Raw genomic sequence first — 21272 nt, 5'->3', positions numbered from 1 at the left:
TAAACACAAACAAACTCTATTTTTGCAATTATTAATTTTGTTGGGAACCCCCATCTGTTTTTAGTATTGTTTTGTTGCAAATTAGTGGTTACTTCATTCCCAAGCATAGTACATGAAAGAGCCGCCAAAACAGTCAAACCTACATATTGAGATGGTGTACCCTTTTTTCTCTTACAGCCTTCATAAACTGATCTTTCAGATCAAAAAAAAGCTTTTTAGCTATAACTTCACTTGGTGAATCTGGAGGAGCGGGGGGAGCAGATTTGGCTTTGGGGAACTTGTGAATCCTGTCCACTATTAACTTGTGTTCAGACATAGCTGGTAAAACATATTTTATACATGCCAAGCAGATAATCCAATAGCTGATCATTCTTAATTTTTTCAGGCACCTCTAAGCCTTACATTACAGCATCTGTCTCTATCGTCTAAATCCACTATTTTGACTTCTAACACTTTGGGGCACATTTACTTAGGGTCGAATATCAAGGGCTAATTAACCCTCGATATTCGAGCATCGAAGTAAAATCCTTCGACTTTGAATATCGAAGTTGAAGGATTTATCTCAATTCGTTCGTTCAAACGATCGTAGGAAAAAATAAAACCTTCGAATTGAACGTTTCGAAGGATTTTAATTCATCGATCGAACGATATTACTTCGATAAAAAAACACTTAGAAAGCCTATGGGGACCTATGGCGAAGTAGGTGGTCGAAGTTTTTTTTAAATAGACAGAACTTCGACTATCAAATGGTTGAATAATCAAACGATTTTTAGTTCGAATCGTTCGATTCGCAGTTGAAGTCGAAGGTCGAAGTAGCCAATTCGATGGTTGAAGTAGCCAAAAAAATACTTTGAAATTCAAAGTATTTTTTATTCTAATCCTTCACTCGAGCTAAGTAAATGTGCCCCTTTATGTAAAGACTCAAGCTTTTTATACTGATCCATCAAGTTTTGGGATTGTACTCCTGTGGTTTACTCTAAATACAATCTGTACCGCCCCCATTGCTTTTATTTCAGTGGAAAGTTCTTTCACCATTTGTTTTATATATGTTTGAATATCAGTTCTAAGGGAGAGCAATTAACTTAGTTAATTAGACACTGGGGGATACTTGCTTTCCGGAGACTTGGATTCAACACCTGAAATTTGACCCATGGGAGACAGGGAGATTTTTCCCACCCCATGTTGATCATCGTGCTGTGGCTGTAAGCTGATCTGGTTAGTAAGCTGAAGTGGCATCTCTTTCTTTTTATGGTGTCCCATCACAAATATCCAATTGCTCACCATTTGCTCACCCTCACTTTCTCTCCTGCTTCAGACTCCAGCATTCTACAGCACTCCACAACTTCTTCCACCATTGCCAATAACCTTATCCTTGTGTCTCCACGTGTTTCACCTGGTAGTATGCTTACTGCACAGTAACCATTAAGCGATCAGCAGCCATGTCGCCGCCATCTTATGCTAGCCACACATCCTGGCACATGGATCAGATTAACTTTGACTAATACTGCAACTATAAGTGAATGGAATGATATGTAAAGGGTGCAACATGTTTATTTTAATTGTAATCATGGCTTAAGTACAATTGTCTTCAATATCTTACTGTGACTATTTAGAATTTTTACATCAGGGAATTCTCACTAAATTGTTGTTCATCCTTTTATAAATCCTTTTACCCTTTGCTTGTTTAATACCCTAGTGTTTATTTCTTATAGCAAGGTTTAAATGTGTACTGGTAAAGTGATTTACTGCTTGTGCTAATTCTTGCAAGTCATGCTGGGAATGTGATTAGATGTTATTGAATAGAGTTTATTAATGAAATACACCATGAGGAAAGTGTAGGAATAAATCTTAAGTAGAATGCTCTAATAGACACATTCAATACCTTGCTGTGTAAGAACACAAACTTTGAGAGATTATGGGGCAGATTTATTAAGGGTCAAATTGAAAATTCGAATTCTAATTTTTTTTATGGTCAAAACTCTCAAATTCAAATTGTGAATTATCCAAACTCAATTTGAGTTTAAATTTGAATTTCAATATTTATCATACTCTGGCCCTTTAAGAACTTAAATTCAACTATTCGCACCTAAAACCTGCCAAGTTCATACATAAGTCAATGGGAGGCAGCCAAGGACCAATGTGGACATGTTAGTAGCCTTCCTGGCATTCAAGTTTTTTTCTGAGAAAAAACTCGAATCGAGTTTAGTCAAACTTGATTCGAATTCGATTTGAGTTTTTGAGTCGATAAAATTCGTCCGAGTTTTAGATATTAGATTTCAGTGATCTCTCCCCCAAAAGACTTCCAGAAAAATACAGGTAGATTTTAAAATCATTCTTTATAAAACCAAATTTCAACTCGTGCTGCCTTTAGCACATTTTTTTCAATTCCTGGTGTTGGAGGTCCATTAAAAATAACTACAACAAATTCAAATCAATTTCCCCACGGTCATTAACTTAAAGTTCAGGTACTGATATTTTTCTCAGCTCAATACCCATGATAGAAATATAATCAAAATCTTCTTCAATAATTATGAATTGTTGCGTCTGTGTTTCATTAGGTAGGATATGTATAATTACCAATTAAATTATTTTCTAAAGCAGAAAAGTTCAGGCATTTCACATGCACAATCTGAATACTTTGCTGGCTATTAGGAAAGTATAACATTTTCAACTCCTTAATTATGATTTTGGCAATACATGAGGGAATCATATACTGCAATCATTGTACAATAAAAGTCAGTGGATGGCTCAGTACATAAATGCATTAGAAGAGTATATAAAGGCATAGTTTCACAAAGGGCAAATTACTTACCATTAGTGAAACAATATCCCAAAATGTTTTTGTTCTCTTAACTATTTCATGCTCAGCTCATTCTCTGTTTCTTTCCACATTCAATAACTAATGATTGAGTATATGGCAGTTTCCATTGTCTGTGACACTTCTGTAAATGATACATCATAATTACACAGAAATGCTTAATGGGATACAGAAAAGATGATAAAGCTCTATGGTAAAGCAATAGGAATAAAAACACATTTAGCAAGAAGGTGGCTCTGTGGGGCTTAACACCATTATATGTGCTCACCTAATAGTCATATCCAAACTTTTCCTGTTTCATGTAATATTGCTAATTTATGGTTCTGTTTGAGGGGAATGTTATTATAGTAGTTAATGAAAAATATGTAAAATGCAAAAAATTATTTGTGCAAACAATTTTACCTTTTTCAAATCTCATAAAGATTTTATTAACCTGAATAGGATTCAGCAACCCCATGAGGCAATGGATTTTAAATGTAATTGTTAGCTTCAGTTAGAAGCGTATGTAACAAAACTGTTTTTGAAAAGTTATTTTGTATCGACAAAATGATGTCACAACTGAGCAGGTCTTGAATATGCTACATAGTTAATTAGGGTTGAAAAAGAACATAGTCCATCAAATTCAACCCCTCCAAATAAAAACCCAGCATCCGTATATACACACACTCACACTGACCCCTCCATACACTCTCATAAACTATATATATATATATACATGTAGAACAGGACAGCTCCCACCTTCAATTAAAGCTACCTTGTAGCTGTCCCTGTGCCCGGAGTAGAATGCAGATACAAAAAGAACTGCAAAGACCCCTGGTGCTGGTTTTTTGTTCTTTATATATATATATATATATATATATATATATATATATATATATATACTAACTATAGATTTTATTATCACAATAGCCTTGGGTATTATGCTAGTCTAAATAATCATCCAAGCCACTCTTAATTAACAGAATTAGTCATTACAACATCACCTGGCAGTGCATTCCACAACCTCACTGTCCTCCCTGTGAAGGACCACCTACACTACTTTAAATGAAAGTTATTTTTCTTCTAGTCTGAAGGGGTGGTCTTTGGTGTGGTGATCCTCTTTATGGGTAAAAAAAAGTCCCCTGCTATTTGTCTATAATGTCCTCTAATGTACTTGTAAAGTGTAATCATGTCCCTTCTCAAGTGCCTTTTTTCCAGAGAAAACAAGCCCAACCTTGACAGTCTACCCTCATAATTTAAGTCTTCCATCCCCCTAACCAGTTTAGTTGCACGTCTCTGCACTCTCTCCAGCTCATTTATATCCCTCTTAAGGACTGGAGTCCAAAACTGCACTGCATACTCCAAGTCAGGCCTTACCAGGGACCTATAAAGCGGCAAAATTATGTTTTCATCCCTTTATGCCCTTTTATGCAAGACAGAACTTGATTTGCTTTGATAGCCACAGAATGACACAGAATTAGACAACCTGTTATATACAAAAACCTCTAGGTCCTTCTCAGTTAAAGAAACTCCCAACACACTGCCATTAGTGTATAACTTGCATTTATATTATTTTTGCCAAAGTGCATAACCTTGCATTTATCAACATTGAACCTCATTTTCCAGTTTGCTGCCCAGTTTCCCAACTTAGATAAATCACTCTGCAAAGTGGCAGCATCCTGCATGGAACCTATAGTTCTGCACAATTTAGTATAAACAACAAAAATAGAAACAGTACTTTCAATGCCCACCTCCAGATCATTAATAAACAAATTGCAAAGGACAAAGTACAGAGCCCTGCAGTACACCACTAACAACACTAGTCCAATTAGAAAATGTTCAATTTACCACCACTCTTTGTACCTTAGTATGCAGTATGCAACGACGTTAAATATCTTATCCCTTAATACCCCTTTGGAAAAGCTTATAAGCCTATAGTTTTGAGGTTGAGAATGGTATCCCTTTTTGAATAGTGGCACCACATGAGCAATTCACCAGTCTCTCAGCACTGTGCCAGACCTCCATGAATCCTGAAAAATTAAGTAAATAGGTTTGTCAATCACAGAGCTAAGATCACTTAGTACCCTGGGATGATAACCATTCAGTCCCAAACCTTTGTTTACATTAACATATTCTAGTCTCTAGAATTTCTTTGTGTGTCAACCATGCATCATTAGTTGGGTTTGGAATTTGGACTATGTACTATGTACAATAAAAAAATAGCAGTCTAGGTAATGTCAGATGATGGTAACTGGTTTTGTTCTTATTTATGCTATTTACAACTTTTAATACATTTCTCCTTTTGTCTCTTCTCATCCTACAATTTAAATTAATTAATATAACCAAAACTGCCAAGTAGTAGATATGGTCATGGCAATTAGATAGCAAAACAGAATAAAAACAAAATATTCCTAAATAAAGGACAAGATTTTCAACATCCTTTTTTCCTTATTGGTTGACATATAGTCTTTCCCCCACTGTAATGTCACACTCACCATGCAAAATTTTCAAATTATGACTGGTGTATAATCTATCCTTATATCACATTTATCGAAGTTTGAAAATAGAGTTCACCACCATCATCTGTCTACTCATTTATGTAGGACTTTTTAAGGTAAATTTATCAGAGGATGAGATCTGTTTTTCATAAATATGTATCTAAATATCCTATAAATTGACTGGAGAACCGTGGAGTCCCTGGCTGGTAAACTATGGAGAACTTTGTTTTTTCCTTTGTAACTTATATTTTTATTATAGAGTCAACAAACAAATCAATATACAGTCATACATTCAAAATTTTCTGGTTGTCTACATTGTTAAAGATAAACATAAATCACATAGTTATCACTAGATAGGCAGTAATAGTGTGAAGTAGGTTAGCATAGGGTACAGCTTGTGAGAGAATACCACATTCAGTGTGGAGTGGGTAAAGTAGAGGAGGAGAACCAAAAGATCAGAAAAGAGAGAAAAAAGAAAAATGAAACAGGTTGCACCTAATATTGAAGTAGCAATGTGGGAAGTAAGGGCATAGTTATAGTAGAATATAGTTACATTAGTCTATGAAAACTTCATTTTGGAAGTTGTAAAATCATCAAGTAACAGTTGGGGTAAAATTCAATGGAAGTTGTGTATTCGTCAGTCCATGAGTTTCCCAAATGGCCCAGGTATCTAAATGTTGCTGGACTTGATTTCGTATCCATGCAATTCTGAGCTCAAATTCCCTGTTTGCATTAGTTATTTGTAGTACCTCAGTAATAGTAGTGGATATAGTGGATTTCCGATTCCTAGCAATTGCCAGTCTGGCCGCAGTGAGTATTTGGTAAGATAGTTTTTGGGACTGTTTGGGTAGGTCCGGTATTGGTAGTCCTAGTAAAAAGGTTGTGATGTCTTTTTGAATTGGGAATGGCATAACTGTCTTTAATAGTGATGAAACATTGTCCCAAAATGGTTGAATTACATTACAGTCTCAGAATATATGCTCTAGAGTTCCTCTATGTCCACAATTTCTCAAACAATGTGAAGGTGATTTAGGGAAAAGTTTATTTAACTTATATGGTGTGTGGTACCAAAACATAATAATTTTGTATATGTGTTCCCATTGTTTGGCACATGTCACCATTTTTTTGGCATTGTTCCAAATCTAATACCAATCAGTGTTATTCAATGTTTGCTGTGTTATGTTGTTCCATTTGGCTAAATAGGAATATTGCGGAAAGGTATCCTCACCTGGATCGTTTAAAAGCTTATATAGTCGAGATACCAGGCCTTTTTGTGGTAGACCCTGCAGAGCTACATATTCTCAAATGGCGTTGGGGATGCATTAAGCCTTTGTTTAGCATAAGGTTGTATGAAGTGCCTTAGCTGAAAATATTCAAACATTTTGATTCGCACATCTGGTGCTCTTTCAACTATATCTGTAAAGGGTAGCATAGTGTAAAGTCTCGAATAGATAGAAATTTCGGAAGGATTCTCATCTTGGCTGTTGAGATCTGCCCATACCAAGATATGGGTGCTTTTGACCATTTCTGCAATAGTAATTTAACCTTGTGGATCAAGGGAGAAAAGTTAGCAGCATAGAGACATTTGTACAGGGGAGTGAGATGAATGCCAAGGTAGGTTACATTGTCTCTTTTCCAATTATATTTAAATTTGGTTTGGATTATCTCCATGATTCTTGGATTGATATTCATTGACATTGCCTCTGTTTTAGTTAAATTTAATTTATACCCTGATAAAGTAGAGTACTGAATTAAAAGCTTGTGAAGAGATGGGAGTGAAATCAAAGGGTTGCTTAATGTAAGGAGGACATCATCTGCAAATAATGCTACTTTGAAGGTTTTTGCAGATATATTTATACCAGTGATGTCCGGTAAATTAATAATAGCTGCAGCCAGGGGTTCAATGCTCAAAGCATATAGTAACGGGGAAAGGGGACAGCCTTGTCTGGTGCCATTTGTAATCCATATTGGGTTTTGAGCTTGTCCTGGTATTTTTATGTAAGTGGGTGGGTTGCTATACAGGCTTTTGGGTGCCATCAGATAGGGCCCAGATAGATTGAAATGTGTTAGTAGTAGAAAAAGGTATGGCCAGCTTAGGCAGTCAAACGCTTTTTCCGTGTCTAAACTTAATAGGACTGCTGGAATTTTGTCTTGATCAATTATTTCTAAAAGATCTATTGCTCTGTTGCTCATATTGTCACCGGCTTGTTGACCTTGGCTAAAACCTACTTGGTCAGAATCAACCAATCTGGGTAACATTGGAGCCAGGCGATTTGCAAGGATTTTGATGAACAGTTTCAAGTCCAAATTCAAAAGTGCAATTGGTCTGTAATTTAAACAACTTGTTGGGTACTTTCCTTCTTTTGGGATGAGAGACAAGTACGAGGTTAGATCAGTGCTAGGAATGGGAATGCCCAATAAATCTTGATCGAAAAGGCGGACTAAATAAGGCATAAAAATGTGGATAAATTATTTATAATAGATGTGTGGGAATCCATCTGGTCCAGGTTATTTACCAGGTGGTATTAATTTGAGGGTAAGCGTTATCTCTTCAGGGGTGATGTCCGCATTAAGGGAATTTAAGTCTTCTTCTGTAAGTTTAGGTAGGTCAGATAATTTGAAGAATTCTGTGAATGGGTCTAGGGTGTTTGGTGTTAGATTTGGCCTCTGTAGATTAAGATTGTAGAGGTCGGTATAGTATGAATGGAATGCATCTATTATTTGGTCAAGTTAACATGTAAGATGTCCTGGAGAGGTTTTAATTGATGTAATTCTGCATTGATTTCTGGACTCTTTAAGTTTCTTGGCCAGTAAAGTATGGTGCTTGTCCCCCATTGGTAGTATTTCTGCTTAGTCCACAGGATTGCTTTTTCCGCATCTTTATGTGTAAATTTAAAATTTGTGTCAGCAGAGAGTCCATCTTTGTTTGATTGTAGAGTTTTTCCAGGTCCCTTAATTGGGACTGGAGTCAAAGTTGGAATTGCTTATATTGCCTTTTATTGTGCGTAGTCAAGGAAATGATGTGTCCTCTGCTGGTTGCATTGTGAGCTTCCCAAAGGGTAGGTAAGGAAGAGGTTGAGGCTTCATTTAATTGGAAATATTCCTTTATTGCTGTTTCTATATTTTGGCGTGCTTCAATATCATGCAATAAGGTCTCGTTGAACCTCCAATGTGGTTCCCTTGGAGGGGATGTACTCAATGTTAGAAACTATGGAGAACTTTAATGTAGCATAAATGTTATCTCATTAATCTATACACCTTTGACCAATCTCTCTCTCCAAACATAGGCATTGTGTTTTGTTTTTAATGAACAGCTATTTCTAATACAGAGATGGTGGATTGCATTTTTGTGCATTTTGCACACTGCCTTCCATGTCCTAAATGAGCCCTTATATTTGCCCCTTTGTAAAACATTTTCTTTCCTGTGTTTAATGCAGCAGACAAAATGAAAATAAAAAATTCCTAGCACAAATAATTTATTTGCAAGTATAACAGCATTTTAAAAAGTGCCAATGGATTTAACATGTTCTTGCCGATTTTCAATAAAATGCACCACCATTTTAATATTTTCATTTTGAATGATTTTGTTTATGAGGCTATTACTTTGTATCTGTATAATAAAATAATGTATACAATAAATAAATGTGAAATAATTTCAATATAAATGATATTTGACTATATACTCTACAAAACACAGAGTCATAAATCACCCCGTTTGTCCTGTGATGATGAGTCATGATCAGTAAGTGGAACAATGGAATAATATTACTAATATGTTTACATTCTATACAGCAGTCTTTATGTAGTTTGTGATATAAATCTATGTCACTCAGACATGCATTGCATAAATCAGTGTATTGTAGAGCAAAACTGGGTCTATAATTCTATAGATATAATATATAGAACTGAGCACCTACAAATGTGCTTAGCTGCAGGAGTTGCAGGGGTTCAGCTTCATCCAGAGAAGTGTAGTGTATAACCCCTTGTATAGGCATGAGATGCTTGGGAAGATTTGATCATTGGGTGTAGTACAGGTACAGGTCTGTTATCCAAAAACCCATTATCCAGAAAGCTCCAAATTACGGGAAAGGCCATGTCAAATAGACTCCATTTTATCCAAATAATACAAATTTGGATTATTTCTCTGTAATTATAAAACAGTACCTTATACTTGATCCAAATTACAATATAATGAATCTTTATTGGAAGCAAAAGTAGCCTATTGGGTTTATTTAATGTTTACATGATTTCCTAGTAGACAACATATTAAGGTCCAAATTACGTAAAGATCAGTTATCCTAAAAAGCCCCAGGACCTGAGCATTCTGGATAACCGGTCCCATACCTGTATATATTTTGCACACAGAACACACCTACCTACACTTATAAAAACTAATATGCGTATATAAAGATAAATATACAGGCTTATACAAAACTAGCCATGCACCTTGAGATTCTTGTAGCCATTGAAATTAGTTTTGTCCAAAAAGTTATTCAATTCACTCTAATGGCATCTGTCCATATAATATCACCCAGCAGTTCATTCCACAATGCTTTAATGTCATCACTGTGAAGAACCATTTGTGTTGCTTCAACCATTATTTACATGCAAATGAACATTTCCAATATCAATGATCTGAATATAGCTGATATACAATAATATGACTCCAGCAAACATTGGCTATATAAAGAAAGCACCTTTCTGCATAAAAGGATCTATGTAACTCTGTTACTGTTGGATGGATTCTCATTGGATGTGTACATTTGCATTCATTCTCTTTCAGCCTCAATGTGGGAAGTGTTCAAATGTACTTGGAAAAGTACATTTTTATGAGACGTATTTTAGTGTACACATTTTATTCAGGGGGGGTAATTGTATAAGTCGTGCATGTTTTCAGAGCTAGGCCAAGTAGTATTGATGGTCAAAACATTGTAGCAACACTTCAAATTAACTACAGCCCCCATCTTATATGAGAATGCCAGTTCAGTTAGGGAATACTAGTCCCAATTACAACTCTAAAACAACACTGAAGATGGACTACAACTCTTTTCTTGGAAATCTTAGCATGGCAATGGACTATGTGCACCAAAGCCATAAGATGTAATGAAACGTAAAACTTAATATGTCTAGCACTAACACAGTAATAGAGTACATTTTTCTACAATCAGTATCCACAGAGCATGCTTAACATCAAATTTTTATGAATTTCAGTCTGGTAATGATTCACGGGTATTATGTCATCCATTTCTCCTAGAAGACAAGTGGTAAGGGATTTTATTCCACGTAATCACAGGTTCTCATTGATGTAACAGATAACTCAGTCTCTAGTGATAGGTGAATCTGAGCCATTTTGCTGGCCGAAAATTCAAGGAACAGCGAAAAATTTGGTTGGATGACTTTTTTTTTCACCCATTGAAATCTATGGTGAAACCTGATGAAAAATTTTGCTAATCACTACCAACCTCCAATATGCCACATCCTGTATGATATAAATGGTTCCCTCTAGTCTTCCCAGGGCTTTAAGCCTTTGGGGTATAACATAGATTTGATGGATCATCTTAAATTGGACCAATCTATCACTGAGTGATATTAGAAAAGCATAACCACTTCCTATAGGTCTTCATCTAGGGAAGGGATAGTTGATGTCCACTTATGCTTTGCTTTATAAAAAGGAGTCAATTGGGAGGACTGGAATATATTATATAATTGGGAAAGCAGATTAGTGTAGTCTGGGATAAAGCCTGGCCTCATAAGTGCATGAAACTCACATCTCATCTGTACTTAATGGAACAACTGTATATATTGACACTGGAATTTGTCCTTTAATTGCTCTAGGGATGCTAAGGATCAATATACTAGTAAGTCATAAAGATATTTAATACATAACTGTAGTCAATAACGAAAGTCAAGCACATTTCTCATTTGTGAAAAATGTGTGTTCCTCCAAAAAGGAATCTTGCCTGAGAACTTGGCTAGAGGGAGATGGGCTCTGTTTTAGAGGTGGTAAAGTGAGCCACAGTATACTGTAATCTCATGGATTGAAAGTATTATTGATTGAGAAAAATTGCTACAAAATATTTTCTCCACTTGCTAGCAGATATTAATCTTAACTAATCACCTAAAGCTGGAAACTGCATGGAACTGGAACCTTGTAGAACAACCTATGCCATTATACCGGATAGATATATAGTGAATAAAGTACCCCCTCTTGTAAAATATAAGGATATTATAAGTTACCGAGGAGTTTCATGACCATATAAAAACACGAGGCCGAAGGCCGAGTGTTTTTATACAGGTCATGGAACTCCGAGGTAACTTATAATATCCTCATATTTTACAACTGGGGGTACTTTATTAATTATAATACACACATTTTAGTGAGTCATGTGACAGAAATTACATCACTACTCACCGTTTATAACTGATGACATCACTACTCACCGTTTTTAAGGATATAATTTACAAGATATTCATGGCTTCTGTGTATTATATATATATATATCTCAAGGGATTGCCATTCCCCTAGGAAGATATGTTTCCATATGCAAATATGATTGCACCACGTCAGGAAAATTAGGTTCTGCAGGAGTCACTTTGAACATAAAATATACCACATAAGCAAGTTGTCCTTGACTTAAGCTAGTTTTATCCATAATTTTTTATCACAGGTTGCCAAGTTAAAATAAAAAGCTTATGACTTCTGAGCACAGTAATCAGTGGTCAAATCCTGGAAACACTTTAAGGTTATTTAGTGGAAAGAGAGCAACTTCCTTTTTCTTGCATTTTATTGGAATAAAAAAAGAGCTTGTGGCTTTCTGGCTCTTACTCTAAGAAGTCCTTATCCATCCATAAACTTGGCCTAGAACTTGGTCTTCTGCAGCCTACTACCAATAGATTGTCCTAGTTTGTCCTTGTACAAACTATCTTTTAGAACTCACAATCCCATCATGTCTTCTGTCTACACTCACCAGCCTAAAAGATCTGCTTTGTCTCTTTTGCTCCACACACTAAGGGGCCAATTTCTTAATGTTCATATTTTTTTGTTTGCTCAAATCAAATTTTTTATCAATAAAAGCTCAAGTCAATGGGAGCTGTTCTTTTACAAATGTAAAAATCTTTCTTAGCTTCAAGCTTTTAGCATTTTTTGTGGTTTTCATTTGTAAGTGATACATTCATAGAAGGAAATTTCCAAGCCAATAAATTTCACAGTAGTACGTGGGGTCTGGATGCACATGCCCCAGACCTACAGCTCGAGGTGAAGGTATCCAACCAAACATAAGACAGCAGGCACTCCCACAAAACCAGGCTTGTCAAAAAACTTTATTTCAGGCCACAATGTAAATTAAAATATAGTCTTATGTGTTTTGTGTCACTTAATCATATCACAGCCTATGATTAAGTGCCTGAGTGCACGAAACTCATGTCTTCTGTTTGGTTGGATTTTCATTTGTAAGCACATGAATATTGGTACGAAAATGACAATTTAGAGGTTTTACTATTATTCTGATTCTTCCAAGTTTTTATTCACACTTTTTATATTCAGAACTTTTAATACATAAGCAGGTTTTTTAAAATGTGAATTTATTCATGATAGAAAAACCTTTAAAATATCACAAATTAGAATTTTGATAAATAGGCCTCCATGGTCATCCAGTGACCTCTCTTCAAAACACAAATTTTTAGTGACAATTTGACTTTGATCATAAAAAAACCCTATTTTTGTTAAATCTGCCACATAATCAGAACCCTCTGTTTGAAATAGAGGGAGACCCCCAGGGTGTACAGTTTCACTTGTAGAATCATGAGTAAATAACTAGTTTTCACTAGCAAATAACTGTAGCACTTACAATGTACCAGAACACCAATGTTCAAAGAAGCATTAAGGAATCATGTGATCCAAGCAAGCATTTGATTATTGGTTTAAGCAGAAACACTATAGCATATAGAAGTTTCAAAAGATTTCAACTGAAACTGAATGTGGAATGCAGCGGCACAATCCTGCTCCCAGTGGCAAATATTTAGACACACTGTTATACAAACACTTCCACATTGAAGCACACAAAATTACTAACAAGTCCCATGCCCAAATAGCAACACATGTGCAGGAACTTTTGTACTGTTTGCCAAAGAAGACATTTAAATGCATCCATATTCTTTATCAAGCATATGTTGAAGTGAACACTGCTTGGAGACACCCATTATTATGTAGCAATTCTGGAAAAAATGCTGTATTTTAGGTAAAAAAACAGAACAATTGCACACTACATTGTGTCCTACATTATGACATCTGGCTTTAAAAGCAGCATAACTTCTTTCTAAGTTTTACAATGGTACATCAATGTGTGTTATCACACATATTTCTTTATAAACTTGAACTGCCCTCCTTCATTGCTGACATTTCTTTTTTATTAGGTTATTCTATGTGTCCTATTTACACACAAACTATGATTTCCCCAAATCCCATGACATCTCTTTGGAGCCAGTTTTTTGAAAGGTCAGTTTCAAATTTTGTAGTTCAAAATTAAGCCCAGAAACCTAATATTTAAAGTATGGCAGTTTGAAATCATAAATGTTCTTTCTTTCTTTAAATCTATTTATAACATTGAAATAACGTTTACTAAATAAATCATTTCCAAGCATTCAAAATATTCAAATCCTTTCGACATATGATAATGTCAAACTGCAAAGAGATTATGAGTAAAAGTAAACATATTCTTAATTAGAATATTGCAAAGTAATTAAAATTTAAACAAATACAAACCAGAATACCACCATGAAATAAACAGAACCAAAAAATTTGTCGGTATTATTCAACATTTACAGTAGCTCCCCCTTTTGAAGCTGAAACATATAGAAAAGTATTTTTATTAATATGTGTTTACTTACAAAAATGTTCATATGTATACACAGTATTTCACATGTTGAATGAAAAATTCACAGGGAATAGAAAGTGTGGTGTCCATGTTTTCGAGAACCCATCCTTATTTTCTATTTTTAGCAAATTAACCTTTCTAAAATACCTCTTTGTAGCTCATGTATATCTCTTAATTTGCAGTTTTGGTAAAGTGAGTTTCAGTCTAACACATTTTCACATGTTTGGTCACACATGTGGACTTATCAATAAATCGAGTTTGTGAGGTTTTAAAGGTTTTTTCTACTTCAAATAAACTTACAATTTAAAAAACTTGAATGCCTGTTTATTTAAAAAAAATCAGAATATAAAAACCTCAATTGTTGAAATTTGAGAGAGTTTTGTGAGTTTACAGACTCTAAAAACGTGAAAATCTCAAATTAAAGAAAAGTTGCTTGAATTTTGCATAAGAAAACTTCCATTGACTTTTACATGAACACACAAGTTATTACATGCCAAAGTTTTACATTCAAGATTTCCATTTTTTATGTGCTTTAATAAATACCAAGAATTCACATGGTTGAAAATATTATTGTAATATGTACATTTTTGTGCAAAACAATTTAATTGTGGCGAAGATTAAAATCCAAATGCTGAGATAATGAATGTTGTTAAGGATAACTTGCACTTGTTAAGTCCTTACTTTTATATTTTTTGGAGCCAGTATGATCTTACTGTTCCATATGTTGATTTTGTCCAGGAATTGACAGAACCTCAAGGATAAAAAATGAACCTCAAATTGTAGACTTTTCACACACTGTTTTGATTATTTTATTCCAGGTGAATTACACACTATAGCCTGGCTAACACAATAAATACTTTGGGTCTGATTTATCAACTTTTGAATTCAAATTTTCTGTGATTTGACTTTTGTTTGGCTCTTAAAATGATTGGCACAGTGAACATATTTGCCCTAATTATGTTTATATTCATAATGTTGGACAAGATCGGTCTATTTAATGTGCAAGAGTAATTGAAAATATTTATGTATGTTGCACTTATTAAGTAGTGAAATGCAAATCTATAGCAAAAAAATTGAAAAGCCAATACCTTGATCAAATGTGGAGTATTCCCAAATTTATTGCAGTGCTCCAGACACGTCAGTCATGTTCAGACGTTTCAGGACAAGCAACTGCCCTTTACATAGAAAATGCAATTCTATGCCACTTCTCGCTGGCAAAAACAGCGAAAATTCACAAAACACATTAAAGCCAATGGGTGTTTTTTCGTGGTAACAGTGCAATTTTTTTTCTCTGCAACTTTTTTTTTGCACAATTACATTGGAGTCCATGGGCATTTTTTTGTGACAGAAAAATTCACTTTTTCAATATGGCAACATCACAAACTGCAAATATTTATGCACACACATAGGTCTACCCCACAAATTTGGTGTTGGAAAAAATATTCACTAAACAAGTTTAACAGATTGAGAATGTATAATTTAATTGTGCTTTGAAAACATTATAAATGATCCCCTATGATCTTGAATGAAATTTACAGAAACTTGAATTTGAGATTTAAGTGTAAAAAAACTCAAATATAAAAAAACATTATTTTTAAAAAATAATGAAATATAATATGGTTTTTCTGTGTATTTTGTTTAAGTCCACTGAGTTCTTGAGATACTACTTTTTTTTTTTTTTTTTTTTTATAAATTAGCTAAAATATTCACAAATTTATGATACATTTTTTCGCAGACTCACTCAAAAATTAATGGGCAAGAGATATGCAAATTAATTCTAAATGTCCATATGCCCAATTATGCATCCAATGTGACCAATTATGCATTCAGAGCCATTAATAGCACAGATACAGGCTAATAATTCAGAACCATATACAGGTATGGGACTTGTTATCCAGAATGCTCGGGACCTGGGGTTTTCCGGATAACAGTACTTTGGGTCTTCATGCCTTAAGTCTACTAGAAATTCATTTAAACATTAAATAAACCCAATAGGCTGGTTTTGCTTCCAATAAGGATTAATTATATCTTAGTTGGGATCAAGTACAAGCTACTGTTTTATTATTACAGAGAAAAAGGAAATCATTTTCAAAAATTAGGATTATTTGGATAAAATTGAGTCTATGGGAGCTTTCTGGATATCGGGTTTCTGTATAAGGGATCCTATACCTGTACTGTATCCTCAACCTTTTTTACCCATGAGCTACATTCAAATGTAAAAAGAGTTTTGGAGCAACACAAGCAAAAAAAGGTTCCTGGGGTGTCAAATAAGGGCTGTGATTTGCTAACTGGTAGCCCCTATGTAGACTGGCAGTGCGCAGGAGGCTCTGTTTGGCAGTACACCTGATTTTTATGCAACCAAAACATGTCTCCAAGCCCACATTGGTTTCTATGGTTTACTGCTTTTCAAGCTCAGCCTACTCAGAAATCACCTTCCAATATATTGTACTGATAAGACTTAACAAGGCTAAAACAAGCTGTGTGCAGGTCTGCGAAATCGGACCTTCTAATGAAGTGCAATATTTTAGTGCAAAAACATTCACTATTATCAATCACTCAAACTTCTTCAGTTGTTCAGAAAGAAAGATGAGCCCCTCTGTGAGTCTTCAGATCCAGAATTACTATACAACAATTTTCAGTCTAACAATAAATGAGTTTAGAGCATTGTTTGTGTATTGCACGTCTGAAACTGTATTCCAATGGCTGTCAGCTTCTGTTTTGCAAAATTAATTAAAAAACCAAAAACAGCAGATTGTGGAAAATCTGTGTTTGTGTTACACATTTTCATGTGTATCTGGTGATTTTTACATTGTATTCTTTCTCTTTCTCACTATACGGCGGTTGCTATACTACAAGGTCTACACAGACCTTTTTATTCAATTTATTTACCTTAGTCTGTTTATAAAATCAAATCATTTTTGTGTTATTTGATAATTTTGCAGAGATAACATATTAATTATATTGAACATTTTATAAGATGCCTCATAAAACTAGAAATATTTAAGAAATTAATTCAGCTTAATTATGTCATCCCATGATATTCTCTTGTTCTATTAAGTAAGATATTACTCTTAAATTATCAACAAATACAAAATATATACTGTAAATTATATTGTTAATAGTAGTAAACCAAATCTTTCACTACAGAATTTAGCATTCTAGTGGATTTTGCGCTAAAAAATTAAATTGCCAAAGAAAAAGTCACAATCAAAAACTCTATAGACTTTGCTCTGAAAATGTCACAGTAGAAAAATTTGCAAATTTTCGTTGTTTCTCTCACCACTAATTTGTTAAGCATGGAACATGACCATAGCGAGAACTCAGCAAAACTAGTGTATATTTTGGTCATACTTTGCATATAATTTAACGTTTGAATGACTTGCTTTTTAAGGGACAATTAAGGGGGGGCATCTATGTGCCTCCTCCTCCTTTCATGAATACAGCACTGGGGCTAATTTATAAATGCTGGGAAAATTTGCACAAGTTTGCACAACCCAAAGAAAGCATTTTATAGCTGGCATTTTTAAGCAGTTGCTGGATGAACAATGAAAGCAAACATTTGCTATTATGGGTTACTGAGCAGATGCAAGAGTTGTCAGTAAATCAAAGACTAGTCCACAGGTAAGCCCTCTGTATAATGAGCTATCCGTTATCTCAAAACAGCTGCAGCTGATGGAAGGGGGGTATACAAATTGCTTTAGTGCTATTTGAACAAATGACCCTGGGGAGCATGGTGTGATGTTAGGTATCCCAAACCCAGAACAAACCCCAAGGACCTGGTCACAGCTCACTGTTCTGTCTATTACTACCGCCTTTCTCTTCGAGTGGAGCCCTTGGCTACTTGGATGCAGCCAGGTCTTAATGTGAGAAGACTAAGGAGAGAGTTTTGGGCAAGCAAGGGAACCATACGTACAACAGGAACAGGGAATAGAAGCGTGGTCAAAGAACAGGCTGTTTCAGTACGAATTCAGGCAATGAAGTACAAATCATAAGACAAAGTGTAGTCTGGGTTCACAAGCCGGGTCAGAATATCAGAGTAGCGGGTTCAAAACAGGATCCGAGAGAATGGTCGAGATTCAGGCAAAGGTCAGGACAGGTGACAGACAAGGCAAGATCAGGGACAGGAAAGGTCAAACACAAATGAACACACTGAAAATCCCACCCAATCATTACCAAAATAGACCTTATGTTGGGCAATGAGAAATATTTGGGTAATATCATTACATTACCCCCCCCCCTCTAGAAAGGGCTACTGGACCCCTAGGTTTAACAGGGAACCTGGTCTGAAATTGCCTTATAAGACGATCAGCCTGAATGTCAGAGGCAGGGACCCAAAACCTCTCCTCAGGACCATTACCCTTCCAATGTACAAGATACTGTACTTTACCCTGGAAAGGTGAGAATCCACCAACCTCTGAACCTCATATTCAGGTTGACTTTCCACAGAAATTGGAGGAGGAGGTGACTATTGAAACACTCTGGCAGGCTTTAACAAAGAAACATGAAAAGCTACAGATCTTGAGTTCAGGAGGCAGCTCTAACATGACAGTAGTGGGATTAATGATCTCTGATACGGGAAAAGGACTGATGAATTTAGGACCCAACCTGGCAGAAGGGACTTTTATCATAATATTCTTAAAAGACAACCAGAGTCTATCACAAACCTAATAGTTAAGTGGAGCCTTCTGGTGTCTATCAGAGGCTCTTTTTGGGCAACAACTACAGAGGACAAATAGTCTTAGACTCCTTGCCAAATCTTGGAAAAATGATAAACTAAAGTGTTAACAGCTGGAACATCAGAGGAAAGATCAGCACAAGAAAACACAGGGTGCTGACCAAACATCATAAAAAATGGGGATTCTGCTGTGGACCAGTGAGTTGAGTTATTATATGCAAACTTGACCCAAGGAAAAAATCTGCCTGATTGTTGGACACATAGCATCTAAGAATTTGCTCTAATGATTGTTTTGTTCTTTCCTTGGTTTGTGGATGATAGGCTGAGAAGTAGGACAAATCAGTACCCATAAGAGAACACAATGTTCAACTGGAAAGCTTTTCGAAGGGGTTAATAAAAGATAGGATACTGGACTTCATAGCAAATGATAATACTATGAGTTTGTGCCAGCATGGTTTTATGCGTAATAGATCTTGCCAGACTAACTTAATTTCTTTTTATGAGAAGGTAAGTAGAGACCTCGATTCTGGGATGGCAGTGGATGTGATTTACTTAGACTTTGCTAAAGCATTTGATACAGTGCCACACAAAAGGTTACTGGTTAAATTAAGGAGTGTTGGCCTATAACATAGTATTTGTAACTGGATAGAGAACTGGCTAAAAGATAGACTACAAAGAGTGGTGGTAAATGGAACATTTTCTAATTGGACCAGTGTTGTTAGTGGAGTACCGCAGGGCTCTGTACTAGGTCCCTCTCTTTTCAACTTGTTTATTAATGACCTGGAGGTGGGCATTGAAGCTACTGTTTCTATTTTTGCAGATGATACTAAGTTTTGCAGAACTATAGGTTCCATGCAGGATGCTGCCACTTTGCAGAGTGATTTGTCTAAGTTGGAAAACTGGGCAGCAAACTGGAAAATGAGGTTCAATGTTGATAAATGCAAGGTTATGCACTTTGGCAAAAATTATATAAATGCAAGTTATACACTAAATGACAGTGTGTTGGGAGTTTCCTTAAATGAGAAGGATCTAGGGGTTTTTGTAGTTAACAAGTTGTCTAATTCTGGGCAGTTTCATTCTAAAGCAAATAAAGTTCTGTCTTGTCTGTCTTGCATAAAAAAGGGCATTAACTCAAGGTATGAAAACATAATTATGCCTCTTTATAGGTCCCTGGTAAGGCCTCATCTGGAGTATGCAGTGCAGTTTTGGACTTCAGTCCTTAAGAGGGATATACAGTAAATGAGCTGGAGAGAGTGCAGAGACGTGCAACTAAATTGGTTAGAGGGATGGAAGACTTAAATTATGAGTATGAGGTTGGGGTTGTTTTCTCTGGAAAAAAAGGCGCTTGCGAGGGGACATGATTACACTTTACAAGTACATTAGAGGACATTATAGACAAATAGCAGGGGACCTTTTTACCCATAAAGTGGATCACCGTACCCGAGGCCACCCCTTTAGACTAGAAGAAAAGAACTTTCATTTGAAGCAAAGTAGGGGGTTCTTCACAGTCAGAACAGTGAGGTTGTGGAATGCACTGCCGGGTGATGTTGTGATGGCTGATTCAGTTAATGCCTTTAAGAATGGCTTGGATGATTTTTTGGACAGACATAATATCAAAGGCTATTGTGATACTAAGCTCTATAGTTAGTATAGGTATGGGTATATAGAATTTAATTAAAAGTAGGGAGGGGTGTGTGTATGGATGCTGGGTTTTCATTTGGAGGGGTTGAACTTGAAGGACTTTGTCTTTTTTCAACCCAATTTAACTATGTAACTATGTAACTGGGCCCCATGAAATTTAAATATGTAAGATTAGCAGAGGGGAAAGAGGGCAGGGAAATTAAATGAGACATTTTATTAAAGCAGTCTACCGCCACCCAGATCACTGTACACCCTTAAGAGGAAGGCAATTCCACAATGAAATCCATGGATATATGGGTCCATGGCTTTTCAGGAATGGGAAGTGACTGTAGCAGTCCTTGAGGTAAAAACCTGGATGGTTTTGCACGTTGGCAAACTGGGCAAGACTCAATATAATTACCAACATGCCATCTCAGGGTTGGCCACCAGAGAGTGTGAGACAAAAGGGAACGGGTCTTATTGCAGCGTGGATTCCTGGCTACCTTAGAGTCATGAGCCTTAACCAAATCTGCTTCAAGAAGGCTCTCAGGAACAAACATTTTACCAGGAGGAACATTGGAAAGTAAACTAACTTGGGCTTCAGTTAAGGAAGTATACAGGTCAGGACTCATTGCTGCCACAATCACTTTCTTAGGAACAATAAAGACAGGTTCAGAAACCTCCCTGGACTGGAAACAAAACTTCTAGTCAAAGCATCTGCTTTGACATTCTTTTCCCCTGGCCTATAAGTAATGATGAAGTTAAAGCAGGTGAAAAATGTAAGCATTTGGCAAATTCTATATATAACA

This window comes from Xenopus laevis, chromosome 5S (genome assembly GCF_017654675.1).
Source record: "Xenopus laevis strain J_2021 chromosome 5S, Xenopus_laevis_v10.1, whole genome shotgun sequence".
Lineage (NCBI taxonomy): Eukaryota > Metazoa > Chordata > Amphibia > Anura > Pipidae > Xenopus > Xenopus laevis.
This window is presented reverse-complemented; position numbering follows the sequence as displayed.